Consider the following 12,886-nt stretch of genomic DNA (forward strand, 5'->3'; position numbering starts at 1 on the left):
TGAAAAATAAAACATTCTCAGGTTCCACTTGGGCATTTGGCATCTTTCAGAAAACATGCCATCGTAAGACATTACACCATGTTTTAATCTGTGAAGTTTCTCATGCATGAAGTGATTTTTAGAATGTAATTGCTTCAGAGCACACAATCTTTTTTTTTTTTTTAACTCCCACAGTTAAAAATATGTGCTTTAAAACCCTGAAATAGACAACATGTGTGATGTACCTGATAGCAAGACCAGTAAAGATGAGCACGCTAGTCTCACCTTAGGCTAGAAGTCGAGACAATTCAAGATAACAGCTGGAGAGAACGGTACTAAACTAACAAGTATTCAGCTTGGCCAAGTCATCTCTACTCTTCCCTATATTATCCGAAGTTCCTGCCTCTGAACTGCCTCCAGTGTTTTACTGCTGCAAATACTTGTGTGGCAGCCCTGGTGAAGTCTGAAAAGAAACAAAAGCTGTCTGGTACAAATTGGGTTCTCTGGGCCACATCAGCTTCCCAATTATCACTTGGCATCAGTGCAACAAGGAGAACCGGTGAAGTGAACATCGCTACTAGAAACATTTACAGGGCAATTCTGCTCAGGAGTAAAACCCAAGTACTTTGCCCTTGTTTTTTTTTAAACCACAGGACAGATTGCACACATTAATTATTCTAACAACAAACTATTAATGCACGGTGATGATCCAGGACTTCTCTAAAGGCTATACTGGCAAAGCAACAAGTGGCAAAGATGGCCATGAATTAAATCAGTCTGGTGTAGCATTTGAGCAGCCGGGTGCCTGAACAACCCTCCAATGGGAAGAAAAGCAGAGCATGAAGAAAAATTAAATACAAATACATAGATACATTTTAAAGATTTTTAAGTTGTCTCCCACAGCAGTGAATTGATAAGCTAGTCAAAATGATTTCAGTATAAATTTTTTATAATGGGAAACAAAGGTTTAAACTATAAATATTTCAGAAACACTCCCCTTTCCCAAAATTTTCTTTTATAGCACAATGCTGAGATGAAAGACTTTGACAAAAAGATTGAAGTCAGGAAAATAAACTTGTTTACACTTTTATTCACTGGGAAAACAGATGTTTGGGGATAAACTGGAAGAAAACACATATGCCCTGACCCTGTTATGTCTTCAAGAAACACTGAAGATTTTTTATGTGACCAGTGATTAAGATCACAAAATATGCAGTTTTTTCAACTAGTATTGTTAGGGATTGCTCTCCTTCGCAAAGCCTTCTACAAATGGTCAGATGGATCCTGGCCAGTCTAAAATACAGGAAGAACACCAGCCTTTTCCAGTTAATGCAAGCAAGTCATGAATGTAATCTAGGCTCAGTTCATTCTCATGTATCTGTTAAATATAAAATCCATCTCACAGATGGGAAACCAATGCTGGAAACTGAAACAGACTTATGAGAATCCAAGGTTTTTAAACCATCAAGTCCAAACTCCTTCATATCAAACATCACTCACCCTTTACCCAACTATTAATTAAAAGGTTTAGTTTAAGCTAAGATGTTTCAGTCTCCAAGGGACTTCTGCACTTCAGGACAAAGGTGGAGAACAGGGGGGCACCTCAGGTTTTCAACACTCATCATCCTTACAACTGGCAGGTAAGTGATGTGCTCAGATGACTGCAACAGATGAACAAATGAAAACCATTTTGATCCCCAAATGTGATTTGTTTTAAAGCAAATTAATACTGAAATTGAAAAAGGTCCTGTATTTATACTCAGGCCACGTAAATGATCCTACAACATAGCTCAGAGTTTCCATGACACAGAACATCACTACAACATAGAGAGCAAGGTGCAGGTCTGGACACGAATTTTGGGATTCTCCCAATGCAGCCCAATGGAGGGGCAGCTCCTGGTTCTGGGCTCCAGTCCACAAACGGGCAGAGTAAGTGCCATGTCCTAGTGTCACTTTCTTTTTCCACTTGGATGCAATAAAAGGTGAGTCTAATTGCAGGTGCAGTTGAAGCTTTCCATCTATCAGGTCAATGCACGCTGCCCTACAGTAATTTTTCACAATCAGTAAGGCAGAGGCAGGAGACAAGTCGCATTAACTAAAATCCACTCATAACTAAGGGAAATGCTGATACAGAGAACTGAAAAATCAGATGAAAATGAACAGAATACCCAGAAGCAAATGGCATTACGTCCTTGAACCAAGGGAGCGTTCAAATAGCATCTATTCCATCTTCATAAGCTATGGATAATTATCTCTCACTAGAGTTTTGAACCTCAAATTATTGAATTTCATTAAACCTTCTCAGACCTTAGTATAAATACCACTGTAGAAATAGGCTGTCTTTCCTCTATGGGAAGTATTAGTCCTGAGGAGGTCACATTGCTAGGTAGAGAAGGCGGCACTTTGAAAAAGAAATTACACATTGGCTGAAGCAAGACAACAGACAGCAGTCAGTGTATACAGCACGGATGCTAAATGTCTGCGACGTACCCAGTAACAGGTTACTGAACAACTGCACAAAATGAAAATGGTAATGTACGCGCACGCCCAAAATATGTAGCAGGCATGCAAACGCTGCGGTACAGATGGCCGCTCTAAAAGATGCAAATGCAAACAAAACACCCCACTGTCTAGAACATGTTGTTCTTGAGCGTGTCACGGATAGTGTGACATCTTTAAAAATATCTCATTTGTTAGGTACGAAAGATGATATGTAATTACTTCTTCACAGCTCTACAGTAGGTCCAACATCCTTCCCCCTTTCTGTGAAAAACATATTACAGTCGACTCTGAGCCTCCATAATTGTTCTCCATTAGTAATGATTTACATGATATTACAGCTGTCACTGAATGTCAAGGTAATTTCCCTGTTTTCTTTCTTTGAATCCTTTTAGAAATTCTAGTTTAAAAGAGTACTTACTGTAAACATATTCTAACAAAGGAGACTGTTAAAGGGGGGGAAAAAAAGCCCTAACGGACATGAGACAGTAATTTTGAAATATCTTGTCATTACAGAATTGACATTAATAAGTTCTAGCTACGGAGACTTTGCATTTCTTTTTGCACCCAAAGCAACATCGTGAAAAGTGAAGCATTTAATCTTCTTCTCTGACAATGGCACCAGGACGGGGTGGAACAATCTGTCACTCCACTTGGAAAGTCAGGAACGTGATGTTTTTAATTCATGCGGCTTTAGTGTTTCTCAAAAAACCCAAAGTTTATTTTCATGAAGTGCACTTCTGAGGATTACATGCCAAAACTGGCTTTAAGTTCTGCAGAACTGAAAACTGTCAGAAAGAGAATGGGCCATGAGTTGCCTCCAATTTCCAGCTGCAAGCCTGGAGAAGAAGCAGGTGCTGAAACTGTAGGCTGCTTCCCACACCAGTCCTGCTGTCAGAGGAGCGAGGAACACTGGTCCATGACACAGTAAGCTGGCAGAGCTGCATGGAGCTAAAACATCCTGTCTGTACACATGCCTATGAAACACCAGACCAAAAAAAAATGTAGCATAAGTGCCCCCATAAGTGTCATCAAAGGAGCTCTTCTAGATTACATGACATAGACCTGAACTTGGTGGGTACAAGAACCCAGGCTGCAGGTACAGCTTCTTGGTGGGTGCGACTTCTGCATTATGGTGGTGTTTGCAACAGATTTGTTGAGAACATCTTCTGAAACCCCAGAGACCCAAGTTATGTCCTGCATTTCTTATTGACAAGCGTAGTCAAAGACAGCACTGACTTCTAAGCAGGAAGATTAAGATTCCGAAAGAAATACATGTGACAGTGCTTTATAATGCCATTTAGATATGGAAACTGAACAGTTTGGAAAATCTTAAAACACAAGAAGAATGTATTGGCTGACACAATTGGACCAGGGCTTTTAAAATTGTGCCTTAAGCAAATTTAGACCTTGGCTGATTTTTTTAGTATGGGTGGCTCTTTAATTTACACTTAACTAAAGATTATTCAGGAATTACTTATGAAAGCATAAGTGAACTTAAAAAGGAGTAAGATCCATTGGAAATCTGCCCTGGGCAGATTTGGTTTCATTTTGAATAATCCATCTTTCTTCCAAACACAAGTCCCATTGATTATCACTATGGAGGAAATCTGCTTTCCTTTAAAAAGCAATTAAGAATAAGTTGGTTTGTGTTCATTTCCCTGTAGCCAAGTCTCCATGTCATAAAACAACCACTGCCATTTACACTGTTGGGTGAACTTCTCAGGGAGATTAGTAGGGAGCTTTGAGGGCTCTGCTGGCCCAGAGGATGACGCTCTCTGTTACTCCTGAGGATCACACTGCAGATCAGGACAGAATCACGCAAAGGGAGCTAAAAGGGAACAGCTGCAGCCACCACTGGCCATGCTGTGACTGACCAGAGTGATTCACTCCCAGCAGCTCCATGTTGTCCATAAGGACCTATCAAGAGCAGCACATTCTACTTGGGAAAAAAACCAAACAAACATCTGTCCAGTAGTAAGTTTTCAAAAAAAATTAAAGAAACAGTTCTTGGAAGCTTCAGACTACATCAAACACTAAGTTTGTCCCTAACAACCAAAGTAAGTGGGGAAAATACGGCGATACTATTCTGTGCTGAGGAGGGAGACCAAGACAAAAGCAGAAGGCTAGAACTGTTTTAAACTGTAATTCATTACAGGTCTTTTAAAAAAAAACACACCTCCCTAACCCACAAAAAATAAAAACTATAAACCTCCAACATGGTAGAGATGTTTCCTTAATGCTTGCACACATAGAAGGAGAACACCATTTAGCCAGTATCGGGAAACTGTCCGAAATCATTGTCAACATTTACACACATCAAGTATTCAGAAGAGACATCAAAATCATGCTTTAACTGTTAACAATTACTTCATGAGAAGTTAAGTGATAGGCAGACATAACTCAGGTGAGAGAAAATTTCCTTTTGTTCTTTCTTTTACTTTTTCCTATTTTTACTTTCTAGCATCACACCAACGGAAGGACAGTTGCACAGGTCAAGAGACAAGAGCGTTAGCCAAACAGCAAACCTCCAGATCCTGTGAACTTTATAAAAAATTATTTTTGCCAAAATCCTTAAAAAAAAAACAACTTTCTAAGCTTCTCGACAGCAGTGGGACAAGCCACTTAAGGCCCATCCAGGCAAAGCAGCTGTGTAGTGTGTTGCATCACAACTGTGCGTTGGGTCCTGCTGGACCTACTCTTCTGGAACTCAGGCAGGAGAAGGATGAAGGACGGGGAAGGACCGCTCCCTTTCCCTTCAACTGCCATGGGAAGGGATTGGGGTAAGCAGCAAGGGCTGTATTTGCTTGCCCTCTTGCTGGTTCGTTTATGCTGTTGGAGCATGGGCGCTGGCAGCAGAGCAGGCGGGCAGGCTGAGGGCCAGGCCTGCAACGCACGTTGCCTCTGGGGCTATGAGAGTGCTTCTTACATTGCTGTTACTCTGGCGATGTAAGAAATGAAGGCAGCCTTGGGAAGAAGGCCTTAGAAGTGAAGATGTAGGTTTCTCTTGTGTGTTTGACCCGTTGCCAGCTGCTACTGAGGTGAAAGGCCCCAGGGACCCAATGCCAGCCTTCCAATAAAATTTCTGGGTAGGTCAATTTGGGGAATAGAGGAAGCCCCTCTCACAGTCCCTACATCCCTCTGAGCTCTCCCAGCTCAGTTTTCCATACACCCAACTGCTTCTCCCACCCCTCTGCATGGTCCTTCTCAACCTTCCTTGTCCTGAATTTCTTTTACTGGCACCAAAATACTGAGCTCCGCTGCCATCAAAGGTCAGGACAGAATACACGTTCCTGTGACTTTGTTCCTGGAGTGGTCAAATCTAGTTTTGCCTTCTCCATCAAGAAACCATGAGCTGACTCTAGATCAGACCATCAGAAATTAACTTCATTGAAGTGTAGCAGAACCGAAAGGCTGAGAGAATCTTATTTCCCTACTTCAAATACTTAAATGCAAGCATTTGCATGTGAGCTACACATCTCAGCTCCCATTACAGTCAGAGCCATGAGATGGTGAAGCCTAGAGAAGTATTCAGTTGACTAGATTTCCACTGGCTACAGCAGGAACTTGCATAGGTAGCTTCAATACCTTCAAGCATCTTAACGTGGAGCTGAATCACTGACCCCTAGTGACCAAGAAAAAAATTCTCTAGGTCTACAACTCCAGGACAAGCTGTATAGAAAGGAGTTAGCTATATTAAATGCTGAGGGTAGTTTAGAATAATGTGTAAAATTCTACTAGATTAACCTTATTTTTTGTGGAAGGGATGCAATGAAATATTTTCACATCTTATCTGACACAAAACTAATTGGATTTAAAGGCTATTAGTTCAACAGTACCAAAGGAAAAAAAGACATCTTAAATAGGTTTTCAGCAGAAACCTTTTTTCTGGATATTACCCAAGAACTCTTTAGCTTTCACTACGCTTTTTCATTGTAAATTCATACTTTCCCAGTCTTACCTTAGGAAGACCGTAATGTCCCAAAACATTTGCTTTTCATAGCAAGCTGTGTTTAAACTTGGCTAATTAAACTAAATCCCTAGCAACCAACAGTACACAACTACGCTTTGTGAAGACATAACTCGGAAACCAGTCATGACCACAGTAATTATATAATAATTGTGGTCAAATTCATTGAGCTACATAGTATGGTGCCCATATCTGAATATTTACTAACTTATAGCTTACCACAGTCCATTAACTACCGTCTCGTACATTCTTGAGTAGCAGTATGTGAGATGCTTTCATGCTGTGCAAACCCACTGCAAGACAGGAAAACATCCTTTGTCAGCTTGCCTAAATCTATAAATCTTTGCTATCTGAAACTAGTGACTACTAATTTAAAGGCTGCTGTTGTCTTTCCAAATTCAGCTCCACAAAGTAAATGTAAAAATCACTACTCTTGTGAAGTCTCTAGTACTCCTACTTCACTGCACCTGCACAGCAGCTACATGCAACAAGAGAAAATGAGGATTTTCAACAGTAAGGGAGTAAAGAAAGGACCTTCTAAATGCATGTGGAGGGAAAGTGCAGTTTGAGTCAATATGACAATTTACAGCTAACTGAGGAACGCTGTGATCACCTAGATGATATTCAGTGCCTTTTCATATATAGATGGAGTTCTACTTCCTTAATGGAATTAGTGCTAGAATGAACAACTTTCATTGCCAGAGATATGGTTTTGCTTCAATTTCTTGCCTTTAGGTGGAGTAGGCTACTGGAAAGGCAACATTTTTGGTCTCAGCAAAGTCACAAAGAAAGTTAAATCACATTTTGGCTGGACTGGAAATAACTGAGGGAATAGTCCATCTCAGAGTATTTTTGTTCAGTTTCCACTAGATTTTAGGTAAAGAACTTTAATAGGCTATAATAAATTTAAATAAACTGACCATCTTCAGATCAGGAGTAAAATTACTTTAAGACATTCCTCTATGAGCACACAAAGTAATATCTATGACTCTTCCACATACGTAAGGCAGACTGCTAAGGCAGACCACTTATTTTGGTCCAAATCCAGTCAAAGATCACGAAAGCATGCCTTGTATGATTCACAGCCTTCATGGCCTCAAACTAATACTAAGATAAGACTTCTCTGCAGGTTTTTGTGTAAGCATACATTTCAACTAGTGTGGGCCAAACCCAGAAACTGTAAGGGAAATAAGTAAAGCGCTAGAAAAAAAAACAAACAACAAAGAAAACTTTCTTCCAGGTGCCAGAAGACAACTGTTCTCAGTGTGTGGTTTATCTGTCTTTTGGGGTCCCCCCCTGCAATTTCTAAGAAGTGGGTCTAAAATAAGAAACACAAGAACAGAATATATTTGATCCACGGGAAACAGGAAACAGCATTTCAATACAAATTTCGCACCTCTTGTGACAGCAAACAATTATGTTCCTCTGCTCTTCTAGATTTTTCTGAAGCTCTATGACAGAAATGGCAGTTTTTAAAAAGTGCTGACATACTGCCATATTATCTCCAGTTAATTACAATCGCTAGCATCTCTGTTATTTGTAATTCTGAGTAGACGTATTTCTACGGAAATAGTAAGCGAATGAACAAAGTACTTTAACTCGCGAGTATTTTTATTAGGTACATCATTCTTTGTAGTGTCGTATAAAGATGAGAGAAAATAAGACAGAACTGTACGGAAGGAAAGCTTGAGTCGTTATGTGACTATTTTCTGTGATTCTCACCTTCACACTCACAAGAACTGTATGGAGAAGATGATGATATTCTCATCAGGGCTGCAGAGACAGATGGGTGCATGCTGTGCTCTTCTGGAGAGACTTTTTTATTCTTCCTGCTCTTGTTTTCAATCTAAAGCAAATTCTACACTTAGTAAATACCTATGACCACTCATCATTATTTACTGAACTTCGTGGCTCAGTGACAAAACCTTGCTTAGAAGAAGGAATTCCTTAGAAGAAGGAATTTTTTTCTCTCATCAGGATGTTTTTCCACCTCTGGCCTCCTGCATTTCCTTCGTAAGCCTGCCTGTCTTTTCAAGAGAGATGTATAAAGTTAAAAATACACAGCACCGGACACTCCTTCCTCTGCAACCTATTCAGCGCCGCCAGCCACTTTTCTGCACGAACTCCGCACCGTTGGCAGCACGGTGGAGCCCACGGGGCACCGCATGAGAAGGCAGGGCTTCTCCCACCCACTAAGTTATGTAAATGCGCATTTACTGCGCAGGTGACAAAGTTTTCGACAGCTATGAGATGATTAAAATCTCCAAGAACCTGGAACCTCTCTCTGCTTAAGCAGAAGGAAAAAGGTGGATAAGAAAGACGAATTCACGCTTACCATTTAGCAACAGCGTTTCTCTCTTCATGATTTCAGTTTTTGTAATCTTCCTGTCAAAAGTTGTTTATTTCATACACAGGCACTGCTGAAAAAAGCCCTGCTAATCTGCCCTTGCCGCCTCCTCCTGTGCTTCAAATATAACAAAATGTAATTTTCTTTCCTATTTTTGTGTAATTGATTAATGCAAAGGATGCATACTTTTCATTTAAAGCTTTCTTTATACAAGCCTGAAATACCATCTTAGATATAAGCATTAGATATTTAGTAGATATAAACAAAAGTACTGTCGAACCTGACACTCGAAACAAAAAAATTCTCCTTTCCCCAACACCTCTTTGTTCTCTGAGCTACAGTATTATTTGCTGCACTGAGCTTCTGACCATAAGAGGCTGTTCTCGTTGGTAAATGCCGTGTAAATTTCCAACTCTATTAGCATCCGTCACACCGAATCATGCAGTGAGGCGAAGCACATTTGGAAATATCATCTCCATGCTTTCAGGCTGGGTATGTCACCCAGAGCGTGATGAGATGTTACAACTCCACTTTCAGAATTTCAGGACAGAACTAAGAGTTAATTGGACAGGACTGGCGCTCCCACGCGCCCAGCTGCTCTTTGGCCGTGCTCTGAAACTGGTTTTCTCCAGCTTTTCCTTCATAAGAGTTGCTACCCGCGTCCAGTCGTGCTAAGTTGTTGGACACTTAGGAAACAATCAAAATCAGCTTGCTTGGACTGACATTTTGAAAATTCAAAGGCATGAAAAGGATTCACAGCTCAGACTGATGCAATGGTTAGAAAGGACAGAAGTAGAGAATGCAGCCTAATGCTTTTCTGTGCCAGCCCTGGTTCGATCCTGTTGTACCCTAAACACACCTTCAGGCCCAAACCCAGTATAGCTCCAGATCTGCAGGAGGGACAGGCCTGAAATGCATATGAACTCAGCAGCCAAAGAGCAGAATAAGTCTGAATTTTGACCAAGCAAGTGTATCTCCTAAAGAAAAAAAAAAATTTTTTTTTTTTTTTTTTGACTCTGCCCCAGTCCCTATAGGGTAAATCAGATTTACAACAGGGTATTATAACTAAGAATTTGGACCCTGAGCTATTAAATTTCGTAACTTTTTCACTTGCATATCTGTGCATAAGTAAGTATCACTCACTGCTGCTCCCAATAACTTACTGTTGTGTTCAGTGACAAAATACATAACCTTGAAAAGCCTTACCAACCCTGCATTTCAAAGGCATTTCATAATTGTTTACCTCTTGGCCTGAACAGTAGTGCTGTATGTACAAGGCCCCCTTGAACTCGTGTAACTCAAAACTGCTTAGAAACTTTTCCTCAAATGATTTTAATTTCTTCAGGGGGAAAAAAAAAGGCAAACAATAATTATAACATATTCAAACAAAGGATTTTTGTTAGGCCTTTTTGTTAAAAATAAAAAATTCCTCTTTCTTTTACCCCAGAAAAGCAGTTTTCATTCCTACTTATTTCAAAGGAATGCCTGCAATTTTGCGGTATTATGCAAACCCCAATTAGCAGTCCACAAGGTGTTTTGAAAAACAGTGCCTAATGTGTTACAGACACATTTAGTGGCCAACTTCCAACAGCCTGAAAAAATGCCTTTTTTGAAAGAAAGTTTGGGAATTAAGTCACTTCAATTTTACTGGGAAATGCTGATAGAAATAATTCTTCCAACAGTTAATAAAACTTTTTTTTTTATTAGTTGTTGGTTTATGTTCTCTTACAGGAACAGAGCAGGATATTTGTGGCAGTTGAGCAATTTGGTTTCCTTCAGTCTTTCCTTAAAATCCAGTTCTACAACTACTTACTGCTGAGCAAGTGGTTAGTCTTACAAATCACAGTCGTTATTTGAAAACGGTTCCAAACACATCCATTGATTGCATTTGTTTATTTAGATTTTCTTTTCAGTTTTCTGGAACCTAATAACTCTGGGGTTGTTTCCATCTGTACTGTGCCTAGCATGACAGGGCACAGGTATCGATGCTGCACAGTAGGGCAACCTCCAAGATCGGGTTTACAACAGTACCAACAGTAAAGGATGGGGAGCACTGTTTATTTTGGAAGTTACCCCTGAGCCACCAAGACTGTCACTGAGCAGAATGCCCTGCCTGACACAGCTTACCCACGCTTCAGAAACAAGACCCCACAGATTTAAATTACCCCAAGCAGCACTGACACACACAAGCGACAGCGAAGTTACCGCTCGTTGGCACTTTTATTCCTCCCGGCCTCGCCAGAACTGCGGAAATGTTTTATGAACGCAAAAGTCAGAAGGAAGCTAAAGGACATGGTACATATGTGCATTTCAAATGCTTGTGACTATACTATGAGGTGTATTTTACATGTCTTAATTTCTCTTCCCTGCAGAGGAAAAAAATCCTCATCCTGTTATTAGTAATCCTTTACAAGTGATCACACCCTAGCCAATTCCAATAAGCACGTTTTATTCCTCAATTAGTCTTTATCACGCTTAGGAACAGAAGCTAGATCTTCAAAAGTGCTGAAATTCCATACACACACTGCTTCTAAAACTCCCATCCTTTCTCGCTGACACATAAAAGTTCCTGGTCTCTCCCATTCCCCGTTTCTAATCACGCCTCAGCTCCTCACGAAACTTTGAGCAGCCCTGGCAGGCTCAGCTCCTCTCTCCCATTCGATAGCACGAAGTAGAGCAGAGTGGGCCTTACTGGAAAGAAGGGGAAAAGCTTTAGTAAAGTGACACTTGAAAGACTTTAAGTATAATCAGGATAAACATGAAGGGAAGAAGTATGTTGAACTTTGATCATTTTTCCTGAACTCATAGAATAACGTGCATCATGAATTGCAGACCAGCAGTCTAGAGATATTGTAAATAAGTATTTGATGAGTTGAATTACACACACTTATGAACTTGTGGGGATGAGCACTATTTAATTCCATCAATAGCACACCAACACTGATTTTTGTGTTGGTTTACCTGAGAAGTCAGCTTTGCTGGCCACCTGCTATTTCAGTCTTGTTTTAAAATTTGAGAAAGGAAAAATATACATTTTAAAAATTGAAAGCTATAAATCAGTAAATTAAATGTTTCTGAGGAAGGGTGAGAGCTTCAGCAGAGTGATTCCTACAATGTTGGCTATACTTTATGACTTACTGGGCCTCAAGCAGCCAAAATGGGGTCAGATGGTGAAAAACTTTCCCTTCTGGTTCACTTGCCAGTCTGGGAAATTGGGAAGAGTTGAGTCGGTTACAAAATATGGGGCCCAATCTGTTCTGTTACAGCAACCATCCTGGTAGCTGGTCTTGCTAACAGGCCACTGCTTTCAACAACACAAGGTCTTCCAGGCAGTCACCAACCTCCAAGTGTAAAGAAGATTAAGTGATGGTACTTGACGTGTATATTGGTTTATGAAGTAACTGCCATGCTGATGAAGGTGCTATCCCTCTAGCTCTGTGATGTTAGCATGCAAATACTCCCAGCCTCCCTCAATGCAAAATAAGCTATTTAACCTAATGAACTTGTGGGGCAGTAACTTGAACCTACTGCTGTGGTTTCCAAAGTTATCATCCATCTGCACCCACATTCCACAGGCTGGTTTTAGAGGTGAACCGTATAGGACACTACAAGACAAACTCTGTTTTCACCTCACTAGTAGGCACAACAATATCTGAACTGGAGATCAGCACTGATGGCAAAATCAATTCAGAATGAGAAGAGGGTTTGGCTCTTATCTTACCTGTTAACTAACATGAAGGCTCTCTTAAGTCCGTCCAGCTTCAAAGCTAGAAACCCAAAGACAAGATTATAAGCTTTTTCTTGTCGAATTACAGCAGTAAGAAAAGCTGCCACTCTCAGCCGAAATAAAGTGCATGTAGGGCTTGGGCTCTGTTTCAAGTTCTTATTAGCTCCTGGAAAGGTGCCCCAGCGGCTCAAAAAACCTCTCCTTCCTGAAGTTGCTTAACTCTGCTGTACAAAGGGGTCCGCATCCGTACGGAAAGACCACCGCTCCTTTTAATTCCACGTTTGTGGCCCCGCTTAGCTCCGTACAGCTACATCCCCGATGCGCTGAGCAGCCCGAGCCAGAGACGCAGGTCTGCGTTCCACCG

This window comes from Phaethon lepturus, unplaced genomic scaffold (genome assembly GCF_000687285.1).
Source record: "Phaethon lepturus isolate BGI_N335 unplaced genomic scaffold, ASM68728v1 scaffold3274, whole genome shotgun sequence".
In the NCBI taxonomy this organism is placed as follows: domain Eukaryota; kingdom Metazoa; phylum Chordata; class Aves; order Phaethontiformes; family Phaethontidae; genus Phaethon; species Phaethon lepturus.